Raw genomic sequence first — 16230 nt, 5'->3', positions numbered from 1 at the left:
TGGTCAGAGATGAAGTAAGGGTAATGAATCAGTTTGTCAGGTCCTGAGGACAGCTCTGAGATTTAGGTCTCAGGGGAAAGGAACTAGGGGGTTGTTCTACCTCAGGGCTCAGGAACTGAAACATAACTTAGGTCCAGATGCTATCTTCAGCCTGCCAGAAGTCCAGACCTGTCACTATTGGTCAAGTTGGAGCTACTGTCTCCTGATACCTAAGAGAAGGGAGATTGCTGATTATGGGGGGAAAGCTAGGTCTGTGAGGGGTGGAAGGGAAGAGTGATAGAGAGAAAGAGAGTGAGAGATGATTTTTAGAGCTAGGATTTAAAACTAAATTTAATCAAAGTCATAAAGACCCTCGGTTTCAGCATCGGTGTTGTCAAATAGGAGTTTCCTTCCATCATGAAGGAACCTAGAGAACCCCCTCTGCAGTGATTTCTCACATGGTCCCCACGTGGAGCTAGATCTTGGTGCTCTCAGTTAACAATTATCCACATGTCTAGCACAAATACTGTGGGAGAATGTGGGAAGAACTGTCATAAAGTATCTGTTAGCACCGTTCAACTTAGGAGATAGAATTTGCTCTTCCTAAGTTAGGATTCAGAATCCATTCTCTCCAAACTTCTGAGAGCCACCATTAGAGACTCAGCTGTCTCCTATTTCTTTTTTTTTTTTTTTTTTTTTTTGGTATTTTTCTGAAGCTGGAAACGGAGAGAGACAGTCAGACAGACTCCCGCATGCGCCCGACCGGGATCCACCCGGCACGCCCACCAGGGGCGATGCTCTGCCCACCAGGGGGCGATGCTCTGCCCCTCCGGGGCGTAGCTCTGCCGCGACCAGAGCCACTCTAGCGCCTGGGGCAGAGGCCAAGGAGCCATCTCCAGCGCCCGGGCCATCTTTGCTCCAATGGAGCCTTGGCTGCGGGAGGGGAAGAGAGAGACAGAGAGGAAGGAGGAGGGGGTGATGGAGAAGCAAATGGGCGCTTCTCCTATGTGCCCTGGCCGGGAATCGAACCCGGGTCCCCCGCACGCCAGGCCGACGCTCTACCGCTGAGCCAACCGGCCAGGGCCTCTCCTATTTCTATTGTAGTTTAAACATATTTTACTATCTCCCAGAACCTCCTACAAACTAACCCAGGATGCCAGGTAGGTTTTGTCTTGCATCTTTACTCTGCTATCCCTTGAAACAATGGCATTTAGAAGAATGCTGAGGCTTCCCTTAAGGAATGGGGAGGAAGAAGAGAATGGACACTAATTATTGCTAGTTAAAGGTTGTTGTTTTTTTAAAAAAAAACAGCTTCTTGGCAGCTATAAAAAATGAACTTGCTATGACTTTGTTTCTAGAACAGTTTTGCCACTTCAGCAAGGAAAAATTAAATTCAAATTTCAACTATTGTAGTCATGTTTTTCCTTGTGCACTGCGAGGTCATACAACATATCTCTTGGGTCAAGAGTGAATGAATGGCCAAGGCCATTTGCACGTGCTGTCCAGTGTGAACCTAATTTGTGGGATACCTGCTTGAATGTACTGTCCAGCCGGCTTGTTTGGAGGACACTCAGCAACATAATATTACTGATTTGATGGCAATTTTAAGCTATTTTTGGAGGGATTCAATAAAAAGGGCTTGAGTAAAATGATATAAAAAATTGGCTTCTTTGTAGTATCATTTAGTCTGGAAAATATGATAAATAGTTGGCATGGGAAATAATTTGTCTTTTGTTTATAAATCATTCTCAAATATTATAGTGTCTATCAATGTACAATTTGTTTATTGATATGCACACTAATTTCTATCTTGTGAATTGAAAAATTTTAATTCTTCAAATTGGTGACAATCTATGGTTCTCTTAGTGTCTGTGTCCTTTTTCAGAGCCTTTTAGATTTCTGAATTACTGCCATCCAGTTCCCTTTATGTGCTGAAATCATTTGCTAATGTCATGAGACAATTACCTCAGCTCTTTCTTTGTGGGGGTTCTTTGTGTAACACTATTACTCATTAATCAGATAAATACAATGTAAAAAATGGCAGCATACTTTTTTCCTCTCTAAGCTTTTCTGCATCTGTGTGGACTTACCCTACACTGCACTGAGGGTACCAGGATAATCAAAGAGATCACATAATGACCCAGAAGCACAGTAAGCAATTTCAACTGGCTTGGGTAAAAAGAAGCTTAAATTTAGAGGTCTGTCTCACACAGGGCCCTGCTTGAAGGTGACTATAGTAGTAAGTGATAGTGCCAGACAAGGAATATTTTACCTTTCTGTGTTTCTCTGATACCTGTGAACAGACTGGGATATTGTTATACTTTTAACATATGATACTTTAATAATGCTTTATGAAATTGCAGTATGTTACAATATATAATGGACTTTCACATACTGGTGGCTTCCCTGCCCCATTCTCTCTTAAGCACTCTGTGAAGCAGGAGGGGCAGGTTTCTTTAGAGATGAGGAAACAAACAGGTACATAGTTACTTACCCATGGTCAAATAGCAATTAAGCCTCAGACTTGAGTCTTCTTGATTTTGTTTTTCATTCCACTAATGTTTCATGTTTGGAAAATCTGTGTATTTATTTTTTTATTTTTTTTGTATTTTTCCAAAGTTGGAAACGAGGAGGCAGTCAGGATCCGACCAGGATCCACCCAGCATGCCCACCAGGGGGCAATGCTCTGCCACAATCAGAGCCATTCTAGCGCCTGAGGCAGAGGCCACAGAGCCATCCTCAGCGCCCGGGCAAACTTTGCTTCAATGGAGCCCTGGCTGTGGGAGGGGAAGAGAGAGACAGAGAGGAAGGAGAGGGGGAGGGGTGGAGAAGCAGATGGGCGCTTATCCTGTGTGCCCTGGCCGGGAATCGAACCCGGGACTCCTGCACGCCAGGCTGATGCTCTACCACTGAGCCAACCGGCCAGGCCCTGTGTATTTTTAAAAAAATTTTTGAAAATTTATTTATTGATTTGGGACAGAGAAAAAAAGGAGAGAGAAACATTCATTTGTTGTTTCACTTACTTATGCATTCATTGGTTGATTCTTGTATGTGCCCTGACCAGGGATCAAACCTACAACCTTATCATATTGAAACAATGCTCTAACCAACTGAGCTATGCAGCCAGAGCTGGGAAATCTTTCTTTACTTAATAGATACTCATGTATGCATGGTACTGAGATGGGTATTATTCTAAACAAATTGAATAACTATTACCTTCTGAGAACTGTCTGGCCATATGGATTCTGGAAGGTTACAACCTCAACTCAGAACTTGGGATCCCCACAGCTACAGATCCACTGAATGTGAGCAAACTGTCTAAAAATAGAAAACACTATGGAGAGAATTCATAGAAAAAGAACAACAACAACAAACAGAAGACTTAAGACACCTTAGAGAACTAAGATTGAAATTCAGATCAGAGTTTTAAAAGCCCATTTACTATACTGTTGACCCTCTTTTTCTTTCTTTTTTTTTTTTAAGTTTTTGTTTATTTATTTGAAGAGGAGGAGAGAGAGAGAGACAGGAACATCAATCTGTTTCTGTATGTGCCCTGGCTGGGGATTGAACCTGCAACCTCTTCACTTCCAGACTGCGCTCTAACCAACTGAGCTATCTAGGCAGGGTTCTGTTGGGTAAACAAATATTTTTTTAAGTTTGCTCCCTTGTATTGGGGCAATGCCTTGAGTATATAGTCTATAGAAGGCTGCAGTGCTTGCCTTCAGGGTGGCAGATTGCAAATTGTGGATTGCCTTCCTGCTTGGGAGGGGCCATTGTTGCTATTCTTTGCCGGAGAAGGGTTTCTTCCCCCAGTGGATTTTTGGTTTTTGCTGAAGAATGCCGAGAGAGGGAGAATTTAGGGAACTGGGGGTGGGGGTGGGGGTATGACTCTGCTAAAGCCGGAGAATGAGTTGGGGCTTTGGGAGCCCTGAGTGAGAGGGAAGAGGTCTTCCCTGCCTGTTTTCTCGTCTGCCATTACGACACTTTAATAAACAGAATGGCCCACCATTTTCTGGCTCCACAGTTCCTTTACCATTTGCCGAATCCATTGTGAACCTGCATGGCCATGGCGGAGGCCACTGGTTTTACAGGTTCAATACTGTTGTTTTTCAACTACTGGTCCATGGACCAGTGCTGGTCTGCCAGAAATTTTGTATTTCGTATCAGCCCATGAAAGAGTTAACCACCTTGATGCTGTATAAAGATTATAGACCCAGTGCCTTAATGGAATTCACTTATGCTCAGGGTAATTGCCATTTATCAGCCTGTATCATCAATGAAAGTACTACTGAGATTGTCTTAGATATCTTTGGAATTTGTAGGCTCATTCGAACAACCTTTTGCACCATGCATGCACAATAGACAAAAAGCATTCAGACAAACTTATATAGTATCCAATGCATCATACATGTGGAGTTCGTAAATCAAGTATCAACGTACATTGTGTTGCACTGTTATGCGCGGTAAAACTTTATTTATTGCATGTTTCTGTTTCTGGTCAGCTAGGTTATGCTCAGGCTCTAAGTCCCACCCCGTCTCTCTGTAGTTCATTTTTCTTATGCTTACATAAATAGTGTTGAGACAAACTTATGTAGTGGTCAAGGCATTATATATATGGAGTTCATAAACCAAGTACCAGCTTGGACCATGATGCACTATCATGCACAGTATGATGAACTCTATCTGTTGTGTGTTTCTGTTCCTGGCCCTCTCCCTTTCCCTCTCTCCGTAGTACTTTTTTTTCATGCTTGTGCAAATAGTTGTGCATATACTCACCTGTTCAGAATGGGTTGGTATTGTTTGAAAATAAATTATTGTGTGTTTTGCCTGACCTGTGGTGGCGCAGTGGATGGAGCGTCAGCCTGGAATAGATTGAGGTCACCAGTTCAAGACTCTGGGCTTGCCCAGTCAAAGCACATATGAGAAGCAAGTTGATGCTTCCTATCCCCCATCCTTTCTTTCTCTCTCCTCTCTCTAAAATCAATAAATTTAAAAACAATCTTAAAAATAATTGTGTTTTAATGTTATTGTGCTGTAAATTTTAAACCTTACAAAATGGAAAAAAATGAACAATACAACCTTTTTACTTTCAAAAGCAAAAACAATAGCTTCAAAAGAAAACTAGTGATGACACAGAAAGTAAAGCAAGTACTAGTGCTTCAAGTTTAAAAGGAACAGTGATGCCCGATTGGTGGTGGTGCAATGGATAGAATGTTGACCTGGGACACTGAGGTCCTAGAGGTTTGAAACCCAGAAGTTACTGGGTAGAGCACAGGCTTATCAGCTTGAGTATGGGGTCACCAGCTTGAGCATGGGATCATGACATGATCCCATGGTCTCTGGCTTGATATCAAAGGTCTCTGGATTAAAGTTCAAGGTCGCTGGCTTGTGTCCAAGGTTGCTGGCTTGAGCAAATTGTCACTGGCTCTGCTTGAGTCTCTTGATCAAGGCACGTATGAAAAGCAGTCAGTGAACAACTAAAGTGCTGCAACTATGAGTTGATGCTTCTCATCTCTCCCATCCTATCTCTCTTCTCTTTATCTCTTTCTCTCATACACACACACAAAATAAAATAAATAAAAATAAAACTAATAGTGAAAAGAAATGTGTTGATAATGAAAGGTGCAACAGAAACCAAAAAAAGCAGTACTATAAGGAATATTTAAAACTTAGTTTCACTGTGGCACCTGGTAGTGAATTATCAACACAGCCCTAGTGTGTAGGTATGTTCTGAAATTATGTCAAATGATGTAATGAAACCTTCCAAGCTTACTCATCATTTGCATTTGAAGCATAGTAATCTTATTGAAAAGCCACTGGACTTTTTAAAAAGATTACACAACCAAATGAAAAGCCAGAAAATTCAAATGAAGAAAATGATTACTAATGACAAATGGCTGCTTCAGACATCTTATTTAGCTGTCCTTTGAATATCAAAAACAAAATAATGTTCACTGTTGGTGAAGAATTAGTAAAGTCTTGTATCTTAGACAGTGGTGGGATTCAAATACTTCATTCATTATACTTTGATGAAATACTACATTTTAATTCCCTCATGTTTGCTACTTCAGTAAGCAAACATATAACATAAAGAGAAAAAGAATAATTATATTATTCAAATAATTCAACAACCTGGTTCTCTCCCCTAATGACCATTTTAAGTATAAAAAAAATGACATACCAAAAAGTAGTTTATTATTTCATGCATTTAATACTTAAGTAAGAATAAAAGAGGTATACAAAACTAGATTATATTATAAGAAAGAATCTTAAAATATTAAATAATACCTGACAATAATACAAGTTGTCACCCCCTAGTTGATTGGCACTTTTTCTCTTTATGTTATATGTTTGCTTACTGAAGTAGCAAACATGAGGGAATTAAAATGTAGTATTTCATCAAAGTATAATGAATTTTATGAAATGAATAAATAAATATTACAAGCATAGTTCCGTCAAATTTTTTTTACCTATGGATGGAATGAACATTACTATGTGTGCTTAGGATACACTGTTGCATAGATGAACATTAAAAAAGAGTAAGGAATGTAAAATTGTGATTTCCACATTGGGCGGCTGCCCAGGCAGGCACCCATGTTAGAACCCTGATTACAAGTGCCATTTTAACAACCAGTTTGCTAAACTCAATAAAAAAAATTAGGTATCGGTTCTGCCAAACCAGTGCAAACTGGCTGAATTGAACACAGTGATGAATGATGCAGTGAAGATTGTTAATGATATTCATAATTGAAGTTTGAACTCCAGACTGTTCATGACACTATGTGAAAGCATGGATTCATGACACCAGTGTCTTCTCTATGTGGAAGTGAGGTGGCTCTCAAGAGGAATGATTCTTTCACATCTTCCAAGCTGAGAGGAGAAGTAAAACAGTTTCTGCAAGAGCAAAACTCTGCATTAGTAGAGGTTTTATTGGATGAAGAATGAATGGCTACGTTTGCATAGATGGTGGATATATTTAGCCTCTTCAGTGAACTAAAATTTTTCTCTTCAGGGGTTTAACAAAAACATTTTAAATTAATAAGATGGATGTATTCAAAACAAAACTTGTTCTTTGGGAATGTTGCATACAGGAAGAAGATGTAGAAATGTTTTCACTTTCCAACACTTTTTGATTGTTGCAGATACAAATCAGAAATTCATATTTAATATAATAAGTCAATATTTAAGAGCATTTGTTTTAAACTTTAACCATTATTACCCTGACAATGAGAGTCCCCATAAAGGTAACATCTGAATCAATAACCCATTCATGGAAGGTACCAACTCCTGCTCCCTTAGTCATTGTAAAAAAGAAAAACTAATAGATTTATCTTCTGATGTCACTGTGGTGTCCAAACATAAAATGCAATCATTGTCACAATTTTGTATATCACTGGAAAGAAGAATATCCACCTCTTAGTTACAAAGCTATTCTTTTTTTTTTTTTAAGTGAGAGGAGGGGAGATAGAGACAGACTCCCGCATGTACCCTGACCAGAATCCACCCAACAACTCCCGTCTGGGGCCGGTGCTCGAATCAACCTAGCTATTATCCTCAGCACCTGAGGCTGATGCTTTGACCAACTGAGCTATCTTCAGCTCCCGGGGCCACACTTGAACCAATCAAGCCAATGGCTGTGAGAGGGGAAGAGGGAGAGAAGTGGGAGAGGGAGGGGGAGAGAAGCAGATGGACGCTTCTCTTGTGTTCCCTGACCAGGGATCGAACCCAGGATGTCCATATGCTGGACCAATGCTCTAATCACTAAGCTAACTGGCCAGGGCCACTATTAAATTTCTAATCTTATTTTCTACTACATACTTGTATGAGAAGAATTTTTTGGCCCTATCACTAATAAAAACCAAACAGAGAAACTGAATGGATGTCAATGTAGTGCTTTGTCTCTCCGAAACAAAACTGCAGCCTCAGTTATCAAGTATTATTGCAAAGAAGCAACAGCAGATTTTGCACTAGCTTTATTTGAATTAAATATTGCTCTCTAAAAATTTCAGTTGTATTCTATTAAATATGTATATATTTGTTTTGTTATTTTAGAAAATTTTTATTTTATAGTATTATAATTAAAAGATGCACAAAATACTAATAATGGTTTTTATTTCTGCCTTAGTGGTCCTCGAAATAATTCTATTTTCACTGGCCCCCAAGTATAAAAAGGTTGAAAACCAGTGGTGTAGACTGACTCCCAGATGTTAACATCCTCTCACTACGGCATCATTTTTACCACCAAAAATTTTTTAAATTAACTTTTTATGACTTTACTGAATTGTCATCGAAGTAAACAGCATATATTTAAAGCATATCTTTGCTAAATTTTGACATAAAAAGATCATGAAATCATCACCACAGTTAAGATAAACAAGCCCCCCAACTTTTCCCATGATCCCTTGTAATCCAACCTCTCCCCATCCTCGTGAGATAACCACTGATCTGTTTTCTGTCAATATACATAAGTTTGCATTTTCTAGAATTTTATATAAATAGAATCATACAATTGTATTTCTTTTGGGGGCTGTTGAGGGAAGGTTTGGCTTTTTTTACTTAGCGTAATTATTTTGAGATTCATCCACATCATGTGTTATCAGTACTGTAGTTCACCCCTCTTTTTTTTTCTCTTACTACAATTGACATTTATTTAGCATTATGCAAGGTACTTTTCTTATCTTGCTATACACATTTTTGGGTTTCATCCCCTCAATAATCATATGAAGAGGTATGTACTATTATTTTTTCTTTTTATTGAATTTATTGGGGTGACATTGTGTAGTTCAGTCCTTCTTATTGCTGAGTAGTATTCCATTGTATAGATACACCACAATTTATCCATTTAGCTCTTGATGGATATTTGGGTTGTTTCCTATTTTTAGCTATTACAAATAAAACTCCTATGACTATTCACGTACAAGTCCTTATATAGGCACATTTTTATTTCCCAGGAGTGGAATGGATATGGTAGATGTTTAATTTATAAATTAAATTTTTTAACTAACAAATATTTTAAAATATAATAAATATATTTTCCACTAAAAAGAGGAGAGTCATTTCCATACTTGGCTAAAGACTGAAAGTGCTATAGTAGTTAAGAACAGTTAATGCCTGCCTGACGAGGCAGTGGCACAGTGGATAGAGCATCGGACTGGGACATGGAAGACCCAGGTTCAAGACCCCAAGGTCGACAGCTTGAGCACGGGCTCATCTGGTTTGAGCAAGGCTCACCAGCTTGAGCCCAAGGTTGCTGGCTTGAGCAAGGGGTCATTCAGTCTGCTGTAGCCCTCGGTCAAGGCACATATGAAAAAGGAATCAATGAACAACTAAGATGCTGCAATGAAGAATTGATGCTTCTCATCTCTATTCTTTCCTATCTGTCTCTCTCTATCTGTCCCTTTCTCTGACTCTATCTCTGTCACCAAAAAAAACCCCAAAGAAAACCTGTTAGTGCCTGACCAGACAGTGACGCAGTGGATAGAGCATTGGCCTAGGATGCAGAGGACCCAGATTTGAAACCCTAAGGTCACCGGCTTGAGCGTGGGCTCACCAGCTTGAGTTTGGGGTCACTGGCTTGAGCATGGGCTTATAGACCTGACCCCATGGTCTCTGGCTTAAAGCCCAAGGTCACTGGCTTGAGCCCAAGGTTGCTGGCTTGAGCAAGAGGTCACTGGCTCTGCTGGAGCCCCCCAGTCAAGGCACATATGAGAAAGCAATTAATGAACAACTAAGGTGCCGCAACAAAGAATTGGTGCTACCCCAAGGTCGCCAGCTTGAGCGTGGGCTCATCTGGTTTGAGCAAGGCTCACCAGCTTGAGCCCAAGGTCACTGGCTTGAGCAAAGGGTCACTCGGTCTGCTGTAGCCCCCTGGTCAAGGCACATATGAGAAAGCAATCAATGAACAACTAAGGTGCCACAATGAAGAATTGATGCTTCTCATCTCTCTCCCTTCCTGTCTGTCTGTCCCTATCTGTCCCTCTCTCTGTCTCTCTGTCTCTCTCTCTCTCTCTGTCTCTCTCTCTCTCTCTCACACACACACACACTCCTCTAGACTTGTTGAGTCCTGTTTTTGGGGGTTAATAATCTGAACCAGACCAAAAAAACAAAAAGGGCTGTATAGGAAAGGCAAGGATACTTAACCCACTGGTAATTAGAAAGTGCAAAGCTAGTAAAGCTGACCTGATGTACATCTCCATCTTTACACTATTTTGGTGACAGGAAGGTTATGAGTACTCAAAGAAGGGAGGATGCAATACTAAAATGCTTATCAAATATGTACATTTGAGTATTTTCCTCTTCATGCCTGGTGGGCACCAGAGAATCTGAGGTAGAACTCTATTTCTTAAATATGAAAGTTCTATGAAACTTGACATTATATGGAATGAACCTCTTCTTAAGGTGTACACAGATACCGTGGTCCCTCCTCTATCATCGGGGTTAGGTTCAGAACCCCCCACGATAGGCGAAAATCTGCGAAGTAGCAACCTTATATTTATTTTATTTGTATATATTTAAAGGCTTTATAAACCCTCCCCACACTCTTATAAACCTTTCCCACACTGTTACTAACCTTTCCCACACTCTTATAAACACTTACTATGTGTTTTCTGTATGTGTCTTTGTCTTCTCATCTGCTGTATGCTACATATTTTATTTCGATTTAGTATTCTTTTAATATGTTTTAATTAATATTTTTATATTTTCTTATATTGTTTTTAATTTTTTAGGCTAGAAAATGCTTATTTTACTGCAAAAATAATTAAAATGATAAATATATAAAAATACCTATGTACCGCAAAATTCTGTGATATAGAGAAAAATTCATGATATAAAATTAGATATATACAATTTAAAAATTCACAATACAGTGAGACTGCAAAAAGTGAACCACGACATGGTGAGGGATGACTGTATGCCAAAGAGCAGAAGCAAAATTCAGTGCATTTATTTAAGATTTGTACTCTGCAACATCTAAAAGGCTAAAGACTGATTTTAAAAAAATCAACAGTGTCTTCTCAGGGACAATCTTAAGAGAGAAGAATGAATAAATCTTGGTTAAAAATATTAAATCCGTAGGGAGTTCTAAGTTTATCACTGGTAAAAATAAAGCAAAAATGGTATGTCATAGATAATGTTTTGTTTTCTAACAAAAGAAATAATGCAAAATTCATCTTAAAAAAAAAAACACTTTTCTGGAACTAAATTCCAAAAAGCAAGGTTTTGTAAGAGTCCTTGAAAACATTAGCATGTTAGAAACATTATTTTCATCTGTGGCTGTGTATAAATACTATAAAGTAAGAAATTTATAAAGGTGTATACATATTCTCTTTCAAATAAACTTGATCCAGATATGGATCTTATTCAGTTCATAATCAGAAAATAAACAACACTTCATAGATTTCTCCAACTCATCAAAACTAAGACTAAGGGCTTACTTACCTTCAAACCCCTCCTCTTACACCTGACTTCTAAAGAAAAAATGTAGTATTTCCACACACTCCCACTTAAAGACTCTTGGACCTTTAAAGAGGACCTGATGAGGTACAGCATCTAAGAAATGGGAATTTCCCTTTTTGAGTGGGAACAATTTATATAACTCTTGCCTTCTTCAAAACAGTTAAGTCTTAACATCTATAGAAACTCACCCTGGTCATTATATCGAGATAGATCCGCCTGGCTGATTAGAGGTCATGGTCACTATCTAGTTCCCAGAATTTACAATAAGTAACATAAAAGTGTTCATGGGGGGGGAAAAAAAAAGAATTGGTGCTTATTTACTCTCCCTATCTGTCCCTCTCTCTGTCTCTCTCGCTAAAAAACAACAACACAAAACAGTAAATTCAGGACTTTTCTTTCCTTAAAATCAACAAGCTAATTGTGTATGTTTCCTAATTGCTTATAAATGAAGTTTAGGGCCCTGGCCGGTTGGCTCAGCGGTAGAGCGTTGGCCTGGCGTGCAGGAGTCCCAGGTTCAATTCCTGGCCAGGGCACACAGGAGAAGCGCCCATCTGCTTCTCCACCCCTCTCCCTCTCCTTCCTCTCTGTCTCTCTCTTCCCCTCCCGCAGCCAAAGCACCATTGGAGCAAAGATGGCCCGGGCGCTGGGGATGGCTCTGTGGCCTCTGCCTCAGGTGCTAGAATGGCTCTGGATGCAACAGAGCAACGCCCCAGAGGGGCAGAACATCGGCCCCTGGTGGGCATGCCGGGTGGATCCCTGTCGGACACGTATGGGCGTCTGTCTGACTGTCTCCCCGTTTCCAGCTTCGGAAAAATGAAAAAATAAATAAATAAATGAAGTTTAGGCTTCTAGTGATTAGTATTAAATGATGCTGTATTAAAATCATAGCAGTTATAAATTGAATGGCAAACTGTGTTTTCAAAATTGTTTTCTATTGTAGACCTATTACATTCACCAGGGAGTTTAGTTATGATGATAACAGTTGTGAGTTATCTTAAACCATGGCAGTATCAGTGGGAAGATGATAGCTTTATTTCTATTAATATTAATTTAATCATGCCTAGATTTCTATTAATCCATTGCCATTTTCTAGGTGACATTTAAATAAACAAATATTTAAGGGAGCTCATTTTTATTTAAAAAAATACAGTCTTAGAGAAGTTAGAGAAGTGCTTTACATTTTTTGTGATCTTAACACATGGTCAGCTGTAAGCTTTACCTGGCCAGTTTAGTGTCTTTGAGGTAACACAGGATGGGTTATTCAGGGAGGAGAAGGGGAACGAATGTTTATTGTCCACCTGCTATGTGCTGGCACTGCTGGGGCTGCTCTCTGGACGCTGTCTCATTCCATGGTCTCCCACTGCAGTTAGCATCAGGGTGAGTTTCCTTAGCATGTCTTCCATGGCCCTTAGCAACCCAGTGCTGTCCACTTGTCCAGCCTCATCTTTCATCAGTACCAGTTTTGCATCCTGTGCTTCAGCTAATCTAATTTCTTTTATATCTTCCCAGCTTTCTCACATGCAGTTCCCTCTACCTGACTTCTCTCTCTCTGCCTTATGCTCCCCATAACTAATTTCTACTTATTTTTCTGGCCTGGGTTGTGTCTCACTTCTTTGGATGCTTGCCCTAAACTCCTACTCTAATAGGACTGTGTCCTTACTCGCCATTTTATTTTTATCAAACTAATGTAGTGCTTAGTAGTATTTGATGAATGTCTGAAGAAACAGCCAGGCTTCTCATATGGATAATATTATCCCCAAGTCACAAAGCTAGTAAGGGGTGGACCCCAGAGATCAAATGGAGGACAGACACCAAAGCCATGGTTTTTTCCACAATACTTAGTCAAGCTGCCCACAGTTGTGGTCTAAACACTCTTAAGGAAAACTTGCAGGCAAATGAGGAAATTGAATTGAAACAATATACCTAATTACATAATTGATTCAATATAGAAACATAATGAAGCCAATTTTCTGTAAACCTAATCATGAAACTTCTGCCTTTACTATCTTTTGAAAATTGGGTTATTCTGATTTTAGACTTACACAAATTAAAATAAATGATTCAGTAAAGAGAGCCTGCATATCTAGTGGAGTTAATGGGATCCAGAGATGTATTACCCTGAAAATACTTTATTCTTAGGGTCAGATTCACCTGTACCATGTCCCCCTACCCTACCCCCCTTTTCTTTAGCATGTTTGCAAAGATAGACATCTCTGTCTCATGAGGCACAGCTGAAGTGTGAGAATAATTTCTGGAAATTATGCAAAATGCTTTCCTAAAAACATTAGAGACGCTGTTATTCCTCCTCCCCCTCCTTAATCACTCTCCTTTTGCATTGTGGATTTCTTTCCCCTTTAAAGAACCTCATTGCTTTGGCCCTTTGGAGCCTGGTCACTATCTACCTATCCAGCCTCATCTGTTGCCCCTTACCCCCTCAACGTCTTTGCTCCATTTATAGAAGTACTTGAAATCCCCAACTGGGATTGGTGCCCCTGGAGCAAAACCCTTTGCTTTTACCCTATTTGTTAGCATCTGTTGTATTCTTATAAAACAGTCTGAGATTGTGTGTCTCCTGTACTAGACTATAAGCCTTTTTTAGAGCCTCCGTAAGAACTCGTACATCTCAGAATCCTTGGAACCTGATGTAGTTGCTGGCATATACTATAGTTATTTAGTACATTGTAAAAACAAACAGACAAAAAATCGAAAAAACAATCATATTATCTCATATCTCCTTCAATATGAGATAATAATTTGGAGGTATTTCAGAGCCGGAAGCTAGGATAAACTCTCTCTTGCTCTAGACCTGCAAATTTTGACTTCTAGATTAAATTAGTCTTTGTAGTTCAAATTTCCACTGTAGGGTACTAATAATGTTATCTCTCTGGCTCTTTTCAGCCAAAGTAGAACATGGACCTACAGTTTCACCTGAGTTATAGGAAAGTATTTAGCGGGACTAATCACAGAATATTTAATTCTTTTAAAAAAGTGAATGAAATTGTCTGACCAGGCGGTGTACAGTACATAGAGCCCCAAGGTCGCTGGCTTAAGCGTGGGGTTACCAGCTTGAGTGTGGGATCGTTGCTGGCTTGAGCCCCCCCTCCCCATCAAGGCATGTGTGAAAGCAGTCAATAAACAAGTAAAGTGCCACAGCTACAAGTTGATGCTCCTTATCTCTCTCCCTATTTGTCTCCCGCCCCCTGCTTCTCTCTCTCTCTCTCTCTCTCTCTCACACACACACACAAAAAAGAAAGAAAAAAGAATGAATTTCAATCCACAGGCCACAAAATAAACCCCCCCAAAATCATTTAAAAGGGTTGGTCTCACATCAGACCAAATGCCCCTTTACTTGTGTACCTCATCAACTCTGAGCCTGGAATAAATCCCTGTCTTCTGCCCCCCTTGGCTATCCTATATTTCATTGAACTTTTTTTCTTTTCTTTTTTCTTTTTTCAACATGCTTTTCTAATTTAGGTCTTATTTTCCTGAAGTCAGAGCCAGGCTAAATATAGACATCAGTGAATTTCTCACAATTCTTTTCTAAGAATTAAAGAGAGAAATACTGTTCAGTGCCCTGTCCCATCACTTGAAAAGCTTACCTGTGCTGAGTGCCTAGCTCTTCCACTAAAACCATGAATGAATGCCTCCAGGCTAAGCATTGTTTCTTATTCCACATCAGTTCTCCAGCCTCTCACTGAAACTTAAGTCATTTTTTTTTTTAATTTTTAATTTTTTTCTTTACAGGGACAGAGAGAGAGAGAGTCAGAGAGAGGTATAGATAGGGACGGACAGACAGGAACGGAGAGAGATGAGAAGCATCAATCATCAGTTTTTTGTTTTTTGACACTTTAGTTGTTTATTGATTGCTTTCTCATATGTGCCTTGACCACGGGCCTTCAGCAGACCGAGTAACCCCTTGCTTGAGCCAGCGACCTTGGGTCTAAGCTGGTGAGCATTTCTTATTTTGCTCAAGCCAGATGAGCCTGCACTCAAGCTGGCAACCTCGGGGTCTCAAACCTGGGTCCTCGGCATCCCAGTCCAATGCTCTATTCACTGCGCCACCGCCTGGTCAGGCTTAAGTCATTATTAATTAAAAAAAAAGTATTTATATCTTTCTATCTAGATTATTTTATTTTAGATAAACACTAATTAGCCTACCCATGGTTGCCCAGTGGATAGTGCGTTGACCTGGAATGCTGAGGTCACTGGTTTGGAACCCCAGGCTTGCCTGGTCAAGGCACAAGCAAGAAGTGTCTGCTACGAGTTGATGCTTCTTGTTCCTTGTGTCCCCTCCCTTCTCTCTCTATCTTTTTTCTAAACTCAATAAATAAAATCTTTTTTTTTTTTTTTTCCTGAAGCTGGAAACGGGGAGAGACAGTCAGACAGACTCCCGCATGCGCCCAACCGGGATCCACCCGGCACGCCCACCAGGGGCGACACTCTGCCCACCAGGGGGCGATCCTCTGCCCCTCCGGGGCGTCGCTCTGCCGCGACTAGAGCCACTCTAGCGCCTGGGGCAGAGGCCAAGGAGCCATCCCCAGCGCCCGGGCCATCTTTGCTCCAATGGAGCCTTGGCTGCGGGAGGGGAAGAGAGAGACAGAGAGGAAGGAGGGGGGGGGTTGGAGAAGCAAATGGGCGCTTCTCCTATGTGCCCTGGCCGGGAATCAAACCCCGGTCCCCCACACGCCAACCGCTGAGCCAACTGGCCAGGGCCAATAAATAAAATCTTTATAAAAATAAACAGCCTGACCAGGCGATGGTGCAGTGCATAGAGTGTCGGACTGGGATGCGGAA

The 16230-nt window shown here is 40.3% G+C and overlaps 1 protein-coding gene across 4 annotated transcripts in view; it reads left to right on the top strand.

Moving 5' to 3' along the window:
- DIP2B (disco interacting protein 2 homolog B) overlaps positions 1–16230 on the top strand; it is a 304374-nt gene that overhangs the window by 178365 nt on the left and 109779 nt on the right. The gene's annotated exons all lie outside the window — the stretch shown is intronic.

Source organism: Saccopteryx leptura, chromosome 2 (genome assembly GCF_036850995.1).
Source record: "Saccopteryx leptura isolate mSacLep1 chromosome 2, mSacLep1_pri_phased_curated, whole genome shotgun sequence".
NCBI classification, from domain to species: Eukaryota; Metazoa; Chordata; class Mammalia; order Chiroptera; family Emballonuridae; genus Saccopteryx; species Saccopteryx leptura.
Note: the sequence above shows the minus strand (reverse complement) of the source record. Positions and strands in the feature narration are given on the sequence as shown.